The 20,159-nt window shown below is 43.0% G+C and overlaps 1 pseudogene; it reads right to left on the bottom strand.

The window, feature by feature from the left end:
* Positions 1–258: 258 nt before the first annotated feature.
* Positions 259–16,022, bottom strand: LOC123453555 (annotated as a pseudogene).
* Between the last annotated feature and the right edge of the window lie 4,137 nt (positions 16,023–20,159).

Raw genomic sequence — 20,159 nt, forward strand, 5'->3', positions numbered from 1 at the left:
GAGAGAAAAGAAAGACTGGAAGATGACTTGCTTTATTTAGCTCACACTGCTGCTTTAGAGTTTTAATTCTAGCATTCTCTATGGATCTGTCGTTCCTTAAAAACACCCTTTGTCTTGAAGAGCAATGAGTTATAGTTTTTAAAAAATTTTTTTTCCTGCCATAAGTTTATTTGCAGAAATGGCACAGGACACCTGCCATCTGCAAACAGCCAAGGGGACATGCTGGTCCATCTGTCTTTACACTGGTGGAGGGAGAGCTTACTGTGGGAGCCTAAGCTGGAGCCGAGGTGCAGCCTGGGTCGGGGCCTTAGCTGGAGCTGCAGCCTGGGCCTTGGGTTTTGCTTGGCAGAGCCTGTGACTCTTGGCGATGTAGGTACCAACACGCTTCCCAAGCTTGGGGTGGGCGATGAAGGCAAGTCGCCTGGCTTGCGGCCGGCACCCTGGGGAGCGGGTGCTTGGACTGCCTGGGCTTGGCGAGCGCCGCCTTCGCGGTGCTGGCCCGCACCTTTCTCAGGCCCTTCTTGGGGTGCTTCTTGGCAAACCGCATGTTCCTCAGGCACTTGGGGTCAACCCCCTTAAGAGATTCGTATCTTTGGGACCGGGGCTTCTTGAAGCCATTGCTGGGGCTGGTTGTGCGTGGTGTGTGGTTCTTGGACTTGGCCGTGTCTGCACCGCCAGCCGCGGCTTCCCGAGCGCCAGGGACCGGAAGGCGGAGAGAAAGCTAGAGTTTGTTTAGGGGAGGAATGTAAAAGTGTAATTTCAACAAATCGAGAGACATTTGAAACTGCTGTTTGTGCACACCTACATGAATTTAACACGTTCCCTCTGCAGACTGCTGCTTCAGAGGGAAAGTGGCTTTCCTCTGGAGGCCAGCGCCTGTCATTCCTGGGCCGGAGACGTCCCGGTCACTGACTGTGCCCTTGCCACTGGTAACAGACTTGCCTGGAGAGTTGAAAATGCGGCCCTTATTGAACTTGCTGCTGTAAGCGTCTGTATGTATTAGATGTCCAAGAAGCGGCCGCGTATTTTTAGAGGCCTGTCCCTTTAGCATCAGTACTGGCTACAGCTCTCTTTGCAGATAGAGCCGCTCCTGTTAACACTAGCAGGGAAAGTGCATGTCACAGGCAGAGCCCTTAGACAAGGACAGAGGTCTGCCTTTTCTCACCTCACCACGATCTCACCTTCTTGCCTTACACCCCAAAGTATTTAGCGTCAGCTGGGGCCATTCTTCAGTCCTTCACTCTGGGTTTAAAAAAATTTGGGCAGCCTAAGGTCCATTTTTGGTAAGTACATTTTCAAATAGATGCTAGTATACTGGAAACCTGCTTTAAAGGAAAAAAACATGTTTTTTTTTTTTTTGCAAGAGGTTTTTATTGTTCGTATTTCCATTTACAGTTCTACAGTTCATTCACAGTATTATTTATTATTTTAAATAACTAGGTGTTGTGAGAATTAGAAAGCTAAATAACTTATGTCATGTGGACTGTAAATGTTTTATTTGTAAGATTCTATAAGAAAAGCTATATTCTGTAATTGTAGAGAATTTGTGGTCTTTCACAGTAATATTTTGGGTGTAATGAAGACTCTCTAACACGAGGTGGCAGTCGTGTATTGCTGATTTAACAGAGCTTGTTTTGCCAGGTTGGGCTTACATTTTAACAATGGAATTTTATTTTTTTAATTCTACTTTATTATTGCTATTATTTTGTTAAAGGCGCCCACCACCACGCCTGGTTTTATTTTTATTTTTTGAGGCGTGGTCTCACTCTAGCCCAGGCTGACCTGGAACTCACTATATAGTCCATGCTGGCCTCAAATTCACAGGGATCCTCCTACCTCAGACTCCAGAATGCTAGGATTAAAAGGTGTGCAAACCACATTCTGCTGTCGATGGAATTCTAGAAGGAACTTTCTATGTCATAATATGTTCACTTTAAAAGTGATTGGCCTTGCATGTGCTAGAACACTGGCATATATATGAGATCTTGGGTTTGATACTTTACAAAAAGTAAAGGTTCTTTATTTTATTTTTATTTTTTCTGCTTGTTGTTGTTTTGAGGTAGTGTCTCAATCTAGCACAGGCTGACCTGGAATTCACTGTGTAGTCTCAGGCTGACCTTGAACTCATAGCGATCCTCCTAACCAAGTGCTGGGATTGAAGGCATACATCACCACGCCCTGCAAGATTTTTTTTTTTTTTTTTTTTTTAGATAGAATTTACAATGTCAGTGTTGTTTCACAAAAGAATTATAGGATTTCTCAGCGAGAGCTTTTGGGCTTGAGGAATCTGTGGTAAAGTACTTGCATTTCTAAAACCCAATATAGAAGCAGGGGTGTGGTGGCTTACACCTTAAATCCCAGGCAGAAGTAGGAGGATCGTTGTGAGTATGAGGCCACCTTGAAACTACATAGTGAATTCCAGGTCAGCCTGGGATACCATGAAGCCCTACTTGAAAAGCCAAAACAAACAAAATACAATATATAAGCTGGATAAGGCTTTTGCCAAACAAGTGTGAATACCCGAGTTCAGATCCCCGGTTCCCACCTAAACCGGGTGCGCTAAGGAGCATGTGTCTGATCCCAGTGCACTACAGTGAGCTGGGAGGAAGAGACAAGAGACTCCACAGAGGCTCGTGGGCAGTTGGCCAGACATCCACAGCAGCAAGAAAGGACAGACAACCTTAAACAAGGTAGGAGGCGAGGACTGATACCACCGGTTACCTTCTGACTTTTAGCACAGTGGTTCACGCCTGTAATCCCAACACTTGGGAGGCTGAGGTAAGAGGATAAATTCAAGGCCAGTTTGGGCTACATAGTGAGTTCCGGGTCATTCTGGGCTAGCGTGAGATCCTGTCTCGAAAATAAATAAAATATAGTATTTTATATCCCAGAAGGCTGGACAAAGTGCTGAGGTATGATCCCCCACCAAGCATGTGTAACCCAGCTCTGGGTGACCCAACGCCCTACTACATGAATCTGCTGGGCATGATCTTCAGCATGTGTGGCCTCGTGCTTAAGCTGAAGTGGTGTACTTGGGTGGCAGTCTAATGCTCTTTTATCAGCTTTGCCCATTCCTGGAGCTCAGAAGACACTAAACAGATGACTAGTAGCTTCATGCTGTTGGTCTGTGCTGTGGTGATATCTCACCTGCAGAATCCTCAGCCCATGACAACTCCCTAGTGATGTCAGCTAGAAGGGGTTGGAACCTAGACTCCTGTGCACCTTCTGCCTGGCCTGGCCTTGCCTGCCCCCATGTCTTGTTCTGAACTGCTATCTTAGATTTCCACAAGTGAGGTGGTCTGTGCTTCCCCCCCACCAGCTGAATGGAAGGAAGGAAATCAATCCTTTCCTTGGGGTTGGGCCCCCCCTTCTGCTGCAGCTAATAGGGGAAGAAGGCCTTGCCTACCCTTCCTGCTTGAGGGAGACACTCTTCATGTTTCTAAGTACATTTATTTATTTTCTTGTTCAGGTGAATTGATAGTAAAGTTTTTCACTCTTGCAGAAAATAAGTAAAATATAAAAATAACCCAGAGTAATTTTTTCTTCCCGTGCCCGTGGGGCAAGAAACTGAATCTAGAGCATCACACAAACTAGGTAAGGACTTTGCCATAGTCATCCCCATTTCCATCCCCTAATGTCACGCCAGGAAATAGTTGAACACTTCATGGGCTTGAAAGAACTCACCAAGATGAAAAGTCAGGAGGTGAAACATAAATCTGAAAAGTGTTCTAAATTAGTGTTTCTTTCTGGTTTGCTTCTTTTGTGCCTCACTGCTATTTATTGATGCTTAAATCTGACTAGAGCAAAATCTATTCCAAGAAATAACAAAAATGCTATCTGTAGATACAGGGGTTTTTATCACTAAAAAATAGTCTAGTTTTAATTTTTTTATTTGCATATGGGGAGGGGTGGTATGCCAGAGTCCAGGTTATCTACTCTTCATAAAGTAGTATGGAGTAGGTAGACTTAGGAAATTGTTGCTCCACCCACATGTCACTCATGATAGTGAGTCCTTTCATTCTGGAATAAACTGAATTATATTCCACTTTCCATAGATGGCTTTAAAAAACAAATTATACATAGGGAGAGGATCCGGGAGATGACTCACTGGGTAAAGTGCTTGTCAGTCAAATCTGATTACCTGACTCAGATCTCTGAAATGGTACTTTTAAAATTGTTAATTAATTAATGTGAAAGAGAGAAAGAGAAAGAAAGAAAGAAAGATAGATAGATAGATTGATTGATAGATTGATAGATAGATAGATAGATAGATAGATAGATAGATAGATAAGATAGATACAAAGAAAGAAAGAATATGTTGGGGCATCCAGCCACTGCAAAGGAACTCCAGATGCATGTGCCACCTTGTCTATCTGGCTTTATGTGGGTACTAAGGAATTTAACCTGGGTCCTTTGGCTTTGTAGGCCATTGCCTTACTTCTAAGCCATCTCTCCATCCCCATTTTAAAAAATACTAGATTGTCAAGCCAGGGTGTAGTAGTTTGAATAGATGGCCCCCAATATATTCAGCGTTTTATTAGTTTGTAGTTTGTATATGCAGCCACCTAGCTGGAGGAAGGGTCACTGGTCATATCCCAAAATGTGGTGGTGGGTTTGGGATTTCAATCTAAAGATATACAAAGTGTGCCTAGCTGGAGTTCCTGAAGTATGCTGTCCTGTGTGGCCTTTGGCTTTTAGGTTTGTGCTTCTCTCTGTGTGTTTGGTCCTGTGAAAGCAGACCAGCTTCTTCTGCCATTATGGAGCTTCCCCTGGATCTGTAAGCTTCAATAAATTCCTTCCTTCATAACTGTGCCTGGTCTGGAAGTTCATCTCAGCAAACCTGAAGCTGTCTGCTACAGAACTTGGTACCAGGAGTGGGGTGAGAAGAAGCTGACCATATAAATTTTGGTCTTTTAAAACCTTTGTTTTAAAAAATGAACATGGACTTGGTGCTTACAACTGAAGGTGCCTTCTCAAATGGTAAGCCAAATTTTATGGACTATTCTGACGAGAGTTTATAAATGCTAAATACAAATAGTATTGAACTTCAAGGCTTGGCTTATGAGTTTTCTAAGGTGAAGGAAAGACTATAGAGGACTTGTTGGAACTGGACTACTGGCAGAAGGGTTGGCTACATCCTGCTGCCCAGGCCCAGAGAGTTTGATCAAGATTAAATTTATAATGGACTGATGTGCTTGGCTAAAAGTATCAGATTAAAAAATTCAAGATTTTAAGTTTAAAAAACCTCAAACAAGTTAAAATTAGAGGCACTGACTGGTTTTAAGTTACTGAATCTGCTATTGTCAACACATTAAAAATCTTGGGCTGGAGAGATGGCTTAGCGGTTAAGCGCTTGCCTATGAAGCCTAAGGACCCCGGTTCAAGGCTCGGTTCCCCAGGTCCCACGTTAGCCAGATGCACAAGGGGGCGCACGCGTCTGGAGTTCATTTGCAGAGGCTGGAAGCCCTGGCCTGGCCATTCTCTCTCTCTCCCTCTATCTGTCTTTCTCTCTGTGTCTGTCGCTCTCAAATAAATAAATAAAAAATTAAAAAAAAATCTTAAAAAAGATGACCCAACTGCTTAACATTAAAACAATGGAAAAGATGCCTAAAGAAAGACTATTAAAAATACAAACTTTTTTTTTTTTTTCCAAGGTAGGGTCTCTAGCTCATGCTGACCTGGAATTCACTATGCAGTCTCAGAGTGGCCTCAAACTCACAGCAGTCCTCCAACCTCTGCCTCCCAGGTGCTTGAATTAAAGGTGTGCACCACCACACCAGGCCCTAAAAATACAAACGTTGTTTTTTGACAAGAGTTAATTGGAAAAGGAAACTACTTTTTTAAAAAAATATATTTTTTTAAAATTTTTATTTATTTGAGAGCGACAGTCACAGAGAGAAAGACAGATAGAGGGAGAGAGAGAGAATGGGCGCGCCAGGGCTTCCAGCCTCTGCAAACGAACTCCAGACGCGTGCGCCCCCTTGTGCATCTGGCTAACGTGGGACCTGGGGAACCGAGCCTCGAACTGGGGTCCTTAGGCTTCACAGGCAAGCGCTTAACCGCTAAGCCATCTCTCCAGCCTGAGGAAACTACTTTTAAAGGTTACAGTTTGTTTCATTCCAAAATTAAGAATATGGCTGTGTCCTACGCACCTGGCATTAACTTTAAAAACATAAAAAATTACATGAAATGGTCATAAATTATACATGGTTCCAAAAGCTGCTACTGAGATGCAGCATGAGACAAGGTGTAATGCCCTGATAGGCAAAACAAACAAACAACAACAACAAAAAACCTTCGAAAGATGAACCATGGCTTCAATAAAGACATTAAAATGTTTTGGATATACACGGGCTATCATGGAGTGCACTGTTGACTTGCGATGGAAATATTCCCTGGCTACTCTGCCCGGCTGGAAGGACAAAGTTGAAAAATCTGAAGACTGTCAGTTTCTGGTTATATTAAACTTAAACTGCAAAAATTTAATGTTCATTTAATGGTACTTGAATTTACATTGTTTCAGTCTCTCCTTGCTATATCTTATGCCAGTTAAAAATGTTTGCTCTGTGCCTTTATATTTTGATAATATTTAACTTGTTTTTTTTTACAGGACTCACTATCTTAAATTAGTCAAGACTATGGGGACCTTTAAAATTGGACAGAATACAATTTACAGTAGGCCATGGTTGTAAATATATTGGGGGCCAAGAGCAAAATGTGGTAGTTTGGATAGATGGCCCCCAATATATTCAGTGTTTTATTTGTTTGTAGTTTGCATCTGGAGCCACCTGGCTGGAGGTGCTGTCACTGGTTGGATCTTAGGGTGTGGTGGTGAGTTTCAGATTTCAATCTAAAGATATGCAAAGTGTGCCTAACTGGAGTTCCTGAAGTGTGCTGTGGCTTTTGACTTTTAGTCTTGTGTTGCTCTCTGTGTGTTTGGTCCTGTGAAAGCAGGCCAGCTTCTTCTGCCATTATGGAACTTCCCCTAAATCTGTAAACTTCAATAAGTCCCTTTCTCCATAACTGTGCCTGGTCTGGAAGTTCATCTCAGCAAACCTGAATCTGTCTGCTACATAGGGTTTCTCTCTAATCCAGGCTGACCTGGAATTCACTATGTAATGTCAGGGTAGCCTCAACCTCATAGCAATCCTCCTACCTTAGATTCTTGAGGTCCTGAGGATTGCAGGCAGGCAGACAAGGGACAGTCTTCCTAGTGATTAGCAGGGATTTGGGCAAGTGAAAGGACCCCAGGGTCTCCTGGGCAAGAAGGAAGGTGAGGCTTGATGTGTTCATGGTACCCTTCTTCAAAAGGCCTATGTTCTTCCAGGCGTGGTGGCGCACACCTGTAATCCCAGCACTTTGGAGGCAGAGGTAGGAGGGTCACGATGAGTTTGAGGTCACCCCAAGACTGCATTGTGAATTCCAGGTCAGCCTGGGCTAAAGTGGGACTCTACCTCAACCCTCCCCCGCAAAAAGGCTTGTGATCCCCCCAGAAACAAAAGTCCATCTCTTTGTTCCTGCATAGGTGGAGCAGGCAGGGAGCAGCTTTGTGGAATAGGCGATGGGTGCTCTGTGGATGCTCCTGTCATCTGGCTGCCTGGGGTTCCATGTGTCTGGTCTGGAAGTTCATCTCAGTGAACCTGAAGCTGTCTGCTACAGAATTTGGTACCAGAAGTGGAGAGAAATGAACCTGACCATGTTGATCTTGATGTTTATCTTTTGAAACCTTTGTTTTGCAGGAATAGACATGGATTTGGTGCTTGCAACTGAAGATGCCTTCTGGAATGGTAAGCCAAGTTTTATGGACTATTCTGATGAGACTTTAAAAATGCTAAGTGCAGACAGTATTGAACTTCAAGGCTTGGCTTATGAGCTTTCTAAGGGAAAGGAAAGACAACAGGCATAACTGGCATAAGGACTGGCTGCATACTGCTATCCAGGCCCAGAGAGTTTAATCAGGGCTAAATTTGTTATGGACTGATGTGCTTGGCTAAAGAGATTGGACTGAGAGATTTAAGACTTTAAGTTAGAAAACCTCAAGCATTAAAGTTACTAAATCTGCTATTGTTAAACACATTAGCAATCTTAAGGAAGATGGTCCAACTGCCTTACATTAAAACAATGGAAAGGATGCCTGAGGAAAGACTCACATGGAAATACAAACTCTTTTGAAAGGAGTTGACTGGAGAAGGAACCTGTTTTTCTAGGTTATGATTTATTTCATCCATGAATTAAGAATATGGCTGTGTCCTGTACACCTGGAATTGGTTTCAGAAGCATGAAAAATGCGTGGAGTGGTCACAAATTGCACACAGTTCCAGAAGCCGCTGCTGAGATGTGGCATGAGGCAGGGCATGATGCCCTGATAGGCGAAAGGAGCCTTTGAAAGATGGACCATGGTTTGCATGAAGACCTGAAGATGTTTTGGATATACCAGGACTTTACAACGGCTACCATAGAGAACATTGTTGGCCTGGGATGGAAGTGTTCCCTGGCTACTCTGTCCAGCTGGAGGGATGAAATTGGAAAATCTGGAGACTGTCAGTCTCTGGTTATATTGCACTTAAACTGCCGAAGTTTGATGTTTGTTTGATGGTGGTAAAGTTTACATTGTTTTAGTCTCTCCTTGCCCTGCCTTATACTAGTTTAAAATGTTTACTCTGTGCCTTTATATGTTAGAAGTGTTTAACTTGTTTGATTTTACAGATCTTAATATATTAAATTGGTCAAGACTATGGGGACCTTTGAAATTGAACTGAGTACAATTTATAATGTGTGATGGTTTTAGATCTGCTGGGGGCCAGGGGTGAAATGTGGTGGTTTGAATAGATGGCGCCCAATATATTCAGTTGTTTATTTGTTTGTAGTTTGCATCTGCAGCCACCTGGCTGGAGGCAGTGTCACTGGGTGGATCTTAAGGTGTGGTGGTGAGTCTCAGATTTCAATCTAAAGATAGTCAAAGTGTGCCTAGCAGGAGTTCCTGGAGTGTGCTGTGGTTTTGGCTTTTAAGCTTGTGCTCCCCTCTCTCATTGCTTGGTCCTGTGAAGGCAGGCCAGCTTCTTCTGGCATTATGGAACTCCCCCTGGATCTGTAAGCTTCAATAAATATCCCTTCCTCCATAACTGTGTCTCTTCTGGAAGTTCATCTCAGCGAACCTGAGCGGTCTGCTACACCTGTCTATCTAATCTACACATTCATTTATTTACTTTTAAGAAATCAATTCTAAATTAACCACAAAGATATTGGAACTCTTTATAAAGTTTTCTTTTTCAAGGTAGGGTTTGCTCTAGCCCAGGCTGACCAGGAATTCACTCTGTATTCTTAGAGTGGCCTCAAACTCATGGTGATCTTCCTACTTTAGCCTCCTGCTTGCTGGGATTAAAAGTGTGTGCCACCAGCCAAGCTTGGTGATGCATGCCTTTAATCCCAGCACCTGGGAGGCAGAGGTAGAAGGATCACTGTGAATTTGAGGCCATCCTAAGAATACATAGTGAATTCCAGGTCAGCCTAGGCTAAGTGTGAGACCCTACCTTGAAAAATCAAAAACCAAGAAAAAAAGTGTGCACCACCCAAGAGACAGACATAAAAGGTATACAAATTGGAAAGGAAGAGATCAAGTTATCAATATTTGCAGATGACATGATTCTATACATAAAGGTCCCTAAAGACTCTATCAGCAAACTGTTAGAGCTGATAAACACCTATAGCCATGTAGCAGGGTACAAAATAAACACACGGAAATCAATAGCCATCCTATATGCTAACAATAAACATACAGAGGATGAAATCAGAGAAGCACTCCCATTCACAATTGCATCAAAAAAAAAATAATAATAAAGTACCTCGGAATAAACCTAACCAAGGAAGTGAAGGATCTCTACAATGAAAACATTAAAACACTTAAGCGAGAAAATTGCAGAAGACACTAGGAAATGGAGAGATGTCCTTGTTCTTGGATTGGAAGAATCAATATTGTGAAAATGGCAATATTACCAAAAGCAATCTACATATTTAATTCAATCCCCATCAAAATTCCAATGGCATCCTTCACGCAAATAGAAAAAAAAACCCAAAAATTCATTCAGAAGCATAACAAAACCTAGAATATCCAAAACAATTTTGAGCAACAAAAATAAGGCAGGTGGTATTACCATACCTGATTTTGACCTATACTACAGAGCCACAGTGACAAAAACAGCATGGTACTGGCACAAAAGCAATATGTTGATCAATGGAACAGCATAGAGGACCCAGATGTAAGTTCAGGTAGCTATAGCAATCTGATCTTTGACAAAAATGCCAAAAATATTCATTGGAGAAAAGACAGCCTCTTCAGCAAGTGGTGCTGGGAAAACTGTATATATATCTGTAGAAGGATGAAAATAGATTTTTCTCTCTCTCCATGCACAAGAATTAAGTCCAAATGGATTAAAGACCTTAATATCAGACCCAAATCTCTGAAACTGCTAGAGGAAAAAGTAGGGGAAACCCTTCAACATATTGGTCTTGGCAAAGACTTTCTGAATATAACGCAATTGCTCAGGCAATAAAACCACAAATTAACTGCTAGAACCTAATGAAATTACAAGCCTTTTTTTTTTTTTTTTTTTTTTTTTTTTTTACTGCAAAAGACATGGTGACTAGAGCAAAGAGGCAACCTACAGAATGGGAGAAAATCTTTGCAAGCTGTACAACTGACATAGGATTAATAGCTAGGATGTATTAAGAATTCAAAAAATTAAATAATAAGAAATCAAACAACCCAATTAAAAAATGGGCCATAGAACTAAATAGTTCTCAAAAGAAGAAACACAAATGGCATATGAACATCTAAAAAAAGTTCTACATCCTTAGTCATCAGGGAAATGCAGATTAAAACTATGCTGAGATTCCATCTCACTCTTGTCAGTTTGGCTACCATCATAGAAACAAATGAACATAACTGCTGGTGAGGATGTAGAAAAAGAGGAACCCTTCCACACTGTTGGTGGGAATGCAATCTGGTCCAGCCATTGTGGAAATCTGTGTGGAAGTTCCTGATACAGCTAAAAATAAATCTGCAATATGACCCAGCTATAGCACTCTTAGGCATATATCCTAAGGACTCATCTTACTGCCTTAGAGAGGCTTGCTCAACCATGTTTATTGCTGCTCTATTCACAATAGGTAGGAAATGGAACCAGCCTAGATGCCCCTCAACTGATGACTGGATAATGAAGATGTGACACATTTATACAATGGAGTTCTACTCAGTGGTAAAGAAAAATGAAGTTATGAAATTTGTAGGAAAATGGATGGGTCTGGAAAGGATTATAGTACATGAGGTAACCCAGGCCCAGAAAACCAAACATCACATGTTGTCTCTCATATGTGGATCCTAGCTACAAATAACTGGACCTCTGTGTGAGTAGGAAAAGACTCAGTAGCATAGGCCAGCAAGCTAGAAAGCAGATATAAAGAGAATAGAAAGGGAGGGAAGGGGAGACCTAATAGGATGGTATTGTATATATGTAAGTAGAAGAACAGATTAATAGGGGAGAAAAGGCCTAAGTGAGGCCAAGGGAAGAGATTGAGTAAGGAAAGGTGGAGGGAGGGCTAATCAAAATCTAAGAAGATATAAATACTACTGTTTTTGGACAATGGAACACACAGGAGTCATAGATTGTTACTAGAAAATTTTCAGTGCAAGGGATGGGATACCTTCCAGTGAGTTGTTGGCCAGGGAGGTCCCTGATATCCCCAAAACATTACAAACCATTGCTGAGGCCCTTGTTTTCCCACCAGGAATAAATGGTAAGACCCTATTGCCAAGGACTCCACATACTTGGGTAGCAAGGTCACTGAGAAACCCCACTGGAGCTGAGCTGAAACCTCCTCCATGTATAGACCAGGTGAAAGAAGGCTGGAAAAAGCCATGCTGCATGCAGTTCAATGGGAGAGAGAGAAATCACCAGCAAAGATACCCAACAGTGGACACTACAGGACTTATATTTGGTCAGCCCGGTCAAATGAGCCAATGGGTGCAAATGGTGGCATGTGTGTCATGGGGGAAACCAACTGCCCTCTAACTTGACTGGAGGCATGCTCCATGGGAGGGAATGTATCTCTGATACTGAAAACCTACAGCAGGGGTAGTCATGAGCCCTAAGAGTGTTACGTCTGCTGCTGTCTGACTAAAAGTATATACTGTGCTCACCAAAGTGCCCAGTAAACACTTCTCTTAATGTTCATACCCATATATTAACACTACTCTCACTTTGGATAGAGAATCTTCTCTTTTCAGATGGCACTGACCTTGGGATGACTCAGAAGGCACCATGCTTCTGAGAAGAAGTGACAGGAGTGCTCAGTGCTGAACTATCTCAATCACACCTTCCATGGCTCAGGGTCCATTGCAGAAGAGGTGGCGGAAAGAATGTAAGAGCCAAAGGAAGGGTAGGACTCCTTAAAACGTGCTTCTCCAGACACAAAATGACTTGGATGTCCATGACCTCACAGTGACACTACCTACAGAAGATCATCATAATAGGAAGAAAAGATCATGACATCAAAATAAAAGAGAGACTGATTGAGAGGGGGAGGGGATATGATGGAGAGTGGAGTTTCAAAGGGGAAAGTGGGGGGAAGGAGGGAATTACCATGGGATATTGTCTACAATTATGGAAGTTGTAAATCAAAAAATATTTTTTAAAAGTGTGCACCACCACACCTGGTTTTGTGATTTTTAAAATCTCAACACTGGGTAATGGTCCTTGCTAAGGTAATGAAATAAAAACTAAATGAACTTGTAGGAGACATTAATAAAATATAGTAAGTGATGTCCATACAATCTGTGTTACCAACAAAAAATTTATGTTATACTTTTCATAAAATCAGAGCATATTTACTACAACGCAATGGTCCTATAAAGATATTTTAGAAATGTTTATTTCACTCAGTTTATGAGTATTGTCATTCTTCCTGCACTGAACATGGAAGCTGTAGTGGACTCATAAATTGAAACTGCAGCAAGGTTATTTTGACACAGCAGTGGAAACTATGATTCTGTGTGTTTTCTAAAAATTCAGAGTATTCATAGTTATTTCTCAGAGGTCATTAATTAAGATTTATGCAGTGCCTAGGGAGTTTCCTAGGGAAATATGTGTACTCTCATGAGCCCTGTACGGTTTCTGAAAACCCAAATTTAAGGCAATTAGCCAGTCAAGATGGCTCACACCGCACTGGGGAGACTGAAGTTCTGTAAGTTCACGGCCACCCTGGGCTAGAGGAGAATGTTGGGTGACCTCCTCTTTTCACTCACCTGCCTGTCCTCCTTATCACCCACCTGTTTCCTTGAGACAGAGTCTCTCACTCCAACCTAGAGCTTCTGTTTTTGTTTTCTTGTTGCTGAGGGAGGGTCAGAAAGCCTCAGTGATTTTCGTATCTCCACTCCTCAAAAGGCTGGGTTTACATATGTGTGTGGCCATGCCCAGCTGTTTATGTGGGTGCTAGGAATCAAACGCCAATCCTTTATGCTTGTGCCGCAAGTGTTCTTAACCATGGAGCTGTCTCCCCACACCCACGAGTCCCTGGATTCAACTACTGTTGTACATCAGGCCAGCCTTGAACTCCTGATATTTCCTTGCCTCAGCCTTGCAAGCTCTGGAATTACAGGTGTGCACTATTGTGCCTCTGAATACTGTATTGGGGATTAATCCCTTCAACACATGGGTTTGGGGTGGATATTTCATATCCAAATCATAACATTACTGCTATTGTGTCAAATGCATAGCAGAGCTACAGGTTCATAAAATATATATTTAACTTTATATGAAACTTCCAGGCTGTTTTTCAGATTGTCCATTTTACTGTCCTGTCAATATATGAAGCTCTCAACTGCTCCCATCCTTGTCAGCTTTTGCTGTTGCCCGTCTTTAATTTTAAAAATTCTAGTAGGCTGCTGAAGTGGTATCTCTAATTACTAATACTGTTGAGATTTTTTTTCATTGCCTACACATTTATATTTTTTGTTTTTTAGAGAGAGTACAAGTGTGTGAGAGAGAGACAGAGAGAGAAAATTGGCATGCCTCAGACACTGCCATCAAATTCCAGATGATTGTGCCACTTGGTGGGCACGTGTGACCTTGCACTTGCCTCACATTAGTGTGTCTGGCTTACATGGGATCTGGAGAGTTGACATGGCCCTTAGGCTTTGCAGGCAAACACCTTAACTGATAAGCCATCTCTCCAGTCCACATTTATCTTCTTAAAAGATAATATTGCCAAATCCCTTTCCAGAAAGTGCTGGTTTCTAGTTCTATTAGTAGGGTCTTTTTAAAAAAGTTTTAAAAATATCTTAATTTTTTTGTGAGGAGGGAGAGAGAAAAAAAGCTAATGCATAGGCCTGTCAGGCTTGAGAATTCACAGAAATCAGTCCTACCTCAGCTGGGATTGCAGGCATGAGATCCACCATTCCAAGTCAGAGTTACCTTTTAAAAATGTTTATCAGGGCTGGAGACATGGCTCTGTAGTTAAAGGTGCTTGCTTTCAAAACCTTCTGGCCCAGGTTTGATTCCCCAGAACTCACATGAAGCCAGATTCATGTGTGTCTGGAGGTCATTTGTAGCAGCAAGAGGCCTTGGCTTACCATAGTCACTTATTCTCTCTGTCTCATTCTCAAATAAATAAATAAAATTGCCAGGCATGGTGGCACACACCTTTAAACATAGCACTTCGGAGTCAGAGGTAGGACTGCTATGAATTTGAGGCCAGCCTGAGACTACAGAGTGAGTTCCAGGCCAGTCTGGGCTAGAGTGAGATCCTACCTGGGGGGAAGAAAAAAACAATAAAATAAAAATAAGTAAAAATAATTAAAAAAAATCCCCTTCACTGGTAGTGGTGGCACATCATGAACAGAGTTTGCAGAACTGGTTGTCATTCCAGGCGATCATGAAGGACCAGTGAGCAGGAAGGACCTGGGGCATTACTGTGCGTCACTGTAGACTTCATAAAAGTGTGCACAAGTGGGCAGTGCCAACAGAGGACATTGACCTCACACGAGTGGGGTACTCCTGCGGCTGGCTGGTCGCAGATTCTCCTCTGTGCCTGACCTGGCCAGCGTGGACCCCGTGTGCCAGTATTCCCTGGAGTGTTCCTCAACACCTTTCTCTCAGCATCACTGTGCACATGGTTCTGGGGCTTGGCATGAACAGTCTCTCAGGATGGGTCTGCCCAGGCCCCGCATCTTTGCAGTGCCTCTGTGTCCAGAGCCCCTAAAGCTGCGCTGCACCTGGTCCTTCTCCTCAGGCAGCAGGGCCAGCTAAGGCCAGGCTCTGCCTTGGTGGGTGTGCGCCCTCTGTGGCCTCCTGCAGGCCCTGCAGCACCTCAGCACTGCTCACTGCTGCCCAGCAGGAGGGGCGGAGGGTGGTGTGGACTCCAGCACAGAACAGGCCTCCCCCAGGCCCAGACCCCACAGCCTTCTCAGGGTTTTCCCTGAGGTCCACATACATTCCTGGACCTGGTGACAGTGAAGGTGAAGCGAGAGGATCAGGATTCCTCTGGTGGATTCCTGACCAAGGCCCACAGCACTGCCAGTTTTCTGTCCAGGGTGCTGTCCCGAGTTCTGCCTTGAATGCTTACATATGAAGTCCTGAGTCAGTCCCCTATTCTACAACAAATAGAGGTGAGCTAGAAAAGAATGAATAGATCCATTCATGGGTGTCATGGTGCCAGCTTATTACAGGTGAGACTATTAATCAGATCACAAAAAGTTAGTCTTTTAAAATATTTTTATTTATTTCTTTACAAGCATAGAGAGACAGAATGGGCATATCAGGGCCTACAGCCACTGCAAATCAGATACATGCACCTACAGCATTCTACAGGTGATGCTCGTTCCCAGGGCTGTCTCCAAGACCCTGGTGCTGCCTCAGAAGGACGCATCTCTTCACTGGATGTCATCTAACAAATTCCTCAGCGTGTCTGAATCCAGAGTGATTTATTACCTGGTTGGCAGGGTCACGGTCAACGCTGGCAGTTATCATACCTACCAGGCAGTTATGTCAGAGCAAGGAAGGCACATAGAACACACTGGATTTGAAAGAAAACAACAAATGCAGAGTTCCATTACTTCAAGGGGGCAACGGGAATGCTGCAGAGGCCAAGGAGGTGGCTTAAGCAGCCCAGGAAGTACCTGCAGAGCAGATATGCCTGCAGAGCAGGCGCAACGGAATTCCCGGAGGCTGCCACTGTGCAGCCTGTGGTCCCTTTCATGTTGCTCTGCCCTTGTCCTTGTTACATGGAGGTTCACATTGGTGGATTTGGTTTGAACTCAAGTGAAGAAAATGGGAAGATCTAAAAAGCAAAAATAAGTCACCAATGATCTTAAATGCCTGACATCATAGGTCAGAACAAAAACCACCCAAATGCACAACAGGGCCTGTTCATCAAACTAAAAGCACTTGGCATTCTGGGCTGAGCTGAGCATGGCAAAGGATTTACACACTTCACTCATTGCCCCCCACCCCAGGGCACCTTTGCAGGGCTCCGTGTGCGCAGAGCTGCCATGTGACAGACAAGGCTTGCCTCGCACTTGCTTGTGCATGGCTGGCCCTCCAGATCCCTCAGTTGAGGCTGGCTGGTCACATGTGCTTGTGACATAACTCATGTTTAATTGTGTTGCCTGGCAACCAACTGCTCCTACCATTTACTGAATCAAGGGTCTTCCTTGAGCACAGTTCTTGTAAAGTGGTGACCAGATTTGCTATTTTCTTGCCTAGAAAGTACTCAGAGTGTGGCTGTAAGGCCACGAAAACCTGAGATTGATGCGGGGAAAGGGCCCCGTGAGGCCTTTGACCTCTATCATGAGGAGAGTCTCAGGGTTAGGAAGGAGCCCTGAGCCCCAGAGCTTCTGCACCAGCCTGTGCAGGTCTTGCTTTTGCTGCAAGTGCCTAAAGCGTAAGAGGAGCAAAACCCCGAAATACCACCGGGCCTACAAGCCTGTAGGGCAGTTCCACCAAGCATCCAGTGAAGACTTAGTAGACACAGTGCAGTGTCTGCTCAGGAGTGGAGAAGTCAACGTGAACGACACCGACATAAGGAACAAGTAACAGCCTGGAGGGGCAGGGGCCTGCCTGGGGGACTGGTCATCCTGGGAGAGCTGTGTCACCTCTGCGGGTGGGGACATCTATACAATGTTGAGAGGTGGATGGAGGTTTCCCCAACATTTTGGCTGCAAGTACTCAGGTCCAGAAATTTGAGAGATTCTGTCTTTTCACTTTGACTATCAGAAGAGCAAAAATCCAAGGCCCTGCAAAGGAAAAAGGAACTCATCCTAAATGGGGACAGTGGGCTGGGCGGGACCTTAGCCATTCCTTCCTACCCATCCATTCCATAGAGCTGGGAGAAGAGTGGAGGAGGAGGACGTGGCTCCTCGCGAAGATCCTCACACAGTCTGTGTTGCCTTGCAGTCACGAGCACATCTTATTCAGCCTTGTGTGATTATCTTTTATTTTGTATACTAATAAATAAAAAATCCTGCCAATCACACTTGTAAAACATTGGCAGTTACAAGTGGCATTCAAATGCTAGAGCTGTCAAAGTGTGAGATGAGGGGCATCAGAAAGTGCCTGGGCAGGGTGGCACTGGCCTGCAATCCCAGCTACTAAAAGGCTGAGAGTAATGGATTGCAAGATCAAGGCTGAGGTGGGCAACAGAGCTGACATGTTCTCACATTAACAGTTATGGTTATTTAGGGCTTAAGAGAGGTCTTAGCAGTTAAGGCACTTGCTTGTAAAGCCTAAGGACCCATGTTCTACTCTCCAGATCCCATATTAGCCAGACACACAAAGGTGAGGCAACACAAAGTTGCACATGCCCACTAGGTGGTAAAAGTATCTGGAGTTCAATTGCAGTGGCTGAGGTGCAGGCATCTCCGTCTCTTTGTATCTCTTGCTCTCTCTCTCTCTCTTAAAATAAAAGAAAAAAATCTATGGTTATTTAAATACATAAACCTTATATCTGCAAAGTTAGTTATGATTCTATTTCACATAATTGGAATGTTTCTTTTTAAATATTTTTTTACAAGGTAAGGTTTCACTCTAACCAAGGCTGACCTGGAATTCACTATGTAGTCTCAGGGTACTCTGAACTCACTGCAATCCTCCTACCTCTGCCTCCCGAGTGCTGGGATTAAAGGCACAATCCACCATGCGTGGCATGTTTATTTTTTTGAGGTAGGGTCTTGGTCTAACCCAGGCTGACCTGGAATTCACTATGTAGTTTCCTGGTGGCCTCAAACTCACAGTGATCCTCCTCCCTCTGCCTCCCAAGTGCTGGGATTAAAGGCATGCACCACCATGCCCAGCCCTGGAATGTTATTTTTGTTAGTAGTAGCCAATGGTATTAGTTACCATATCTAACAAATACTGAACAGTTAGGCATTTTGAACTGATAAGAGGCTTTGAGTAGATTCTCATTAAAGCATCACACTAATATTTTTTATGGTAACTACTATTTTCAATCCCCACTTTATGGATGTGAAAAATGAATAGAGCTCCTAGAAAAGCCAAGGTGTAAAGTAGGATTCAAAGCCAAGCTCAGATCAATGTAAAGGCCATGCACCTTTTTATCAGACAGGCTGCTCTGGGCAGGGACAAAAACACTGGTAGAGCCATATGGTGCAGCCCCAGAACCATTAATCAGTAGGTAGACTGTGGAGATCCCTCAGTGGCTAAGAGTGCAAGCATGAAGGCCTGGGAAGCCTGGCACTGCTCCAGTTTGATTCCCAAGGATCCACATGAAAGGTTAGATGTAGCTGGACTGCCTATAACTCCAATCTTATGGGGAGCAGAAACCAAGAGTAAATAAAAATAAGGAAATTCTAACACTTTCTCTTCTGAAGAAAACTAAGTGTACACTATCTTATTTTTATAATTATAGTAATTAATGTGTTTTGACATAGTGTTGTATAATTTCCTAAAATGCCCTCTCATTTGCATGGAACTGCTCTGCATTATGCTTTTGCCTACAGCCATAGAGAAGTGGTGCATCTTCTACTAAACTATCAATGTACTATCAGCGTATAGGACAATGAGCACTGTACTCCACTGATTAAGTTAGGTAACAGCCAACAATTTCAGTGTGAGACCAATGTCATTGAAATGCTTAGAATATCAAGGTTGGGGCTCACCCCTGTCATCTCACCACATGAGAAACTGGGACAAGTGGATTTTGAATCCAGAAAGGTCTAGGCTACATAAGGAGACCTCATGTCAACATGGGAACAAAACATGCTTAGAGGAAAATGAATGCATTTCATTTATAGGGAAGTAATTGTGAAACTAGTGAGTGGATTGTTTATCTTGATGTCTTTAAATCGGTGAACTCTTTGTCCACAGACCAGACGGGGGGTTTTTGGTTGTGTGTGGATAGCTTACTAGGACATGGAACGGATCCTAATGATGCAGATATCCATGGAAACATTGCCCTACATTACGCAGTTCTTAATGAAGATGTAGAATTAGCAGGTCTATTGCTTGTATACAATGCAAACATTGAAGCCAAAACAAAGATAAGATGACACAACTCTATTTCCACAATAATTGAAATAGGTTTGTTTTAACAAAGGCACATACTGCTCCATTTTTCGTATGTGGAATCTCCAGTGTTAACAGAGTGAAATGTTTTGAAATTTTATTCCTGTCAGATATACTGGAACTTTTAAAGAAGTTTTAGTGACTACAGTATTTTTTCTCCATGCATTTGTGGCAAATAGTTCAGGAGACATTGAATTTGTTAAAGGTAAAACTTTTTTTCAAATATGTTTTTTTACCAAGGGCCTTATAATTAGTGTAAAACAACCCAGAAAAGTAAAATTTGTCTAAGAATTTGGCTTTATTTTACAAACCAAAATAGAATATTTGTGACAAATGGAACCCTTGTTAGAATGGATACGTTATATAAAAGTGAATTATGGACTGGAGAGATGGCTTAGCGGCTAAGGCACTTGCCTGGGAAGCGTGGGGACCCATGTTTGACTCCCTAAATCCCATGTAAACCTAGATGCACAAGGGTGAGGCAAGCACAAAGTTGCACATGCCCATTAGGTAGTGCAAACATCTGCCACAACAATTCTCTCTCTCTAAAGTATTTAAACAAAAATTAAAAGTGAATTATTTTTG

This window comes from Jaculus jaculus, chromosome 12 (genome assembly GCF_020740685.1).
Source record: "Jaculus jaculus isolate mJacJac1 chromosome 12, mJacJac1.mat.Y.cur, whole genome shotgun sequence".
Classification (NCBI taxonomy): domain Eukaryota; kingdom Metazoa; phylum Chordata; class Mammalia; order Rodentia; family Dipodidae; genus Jaculus; species Jaculus jaculus.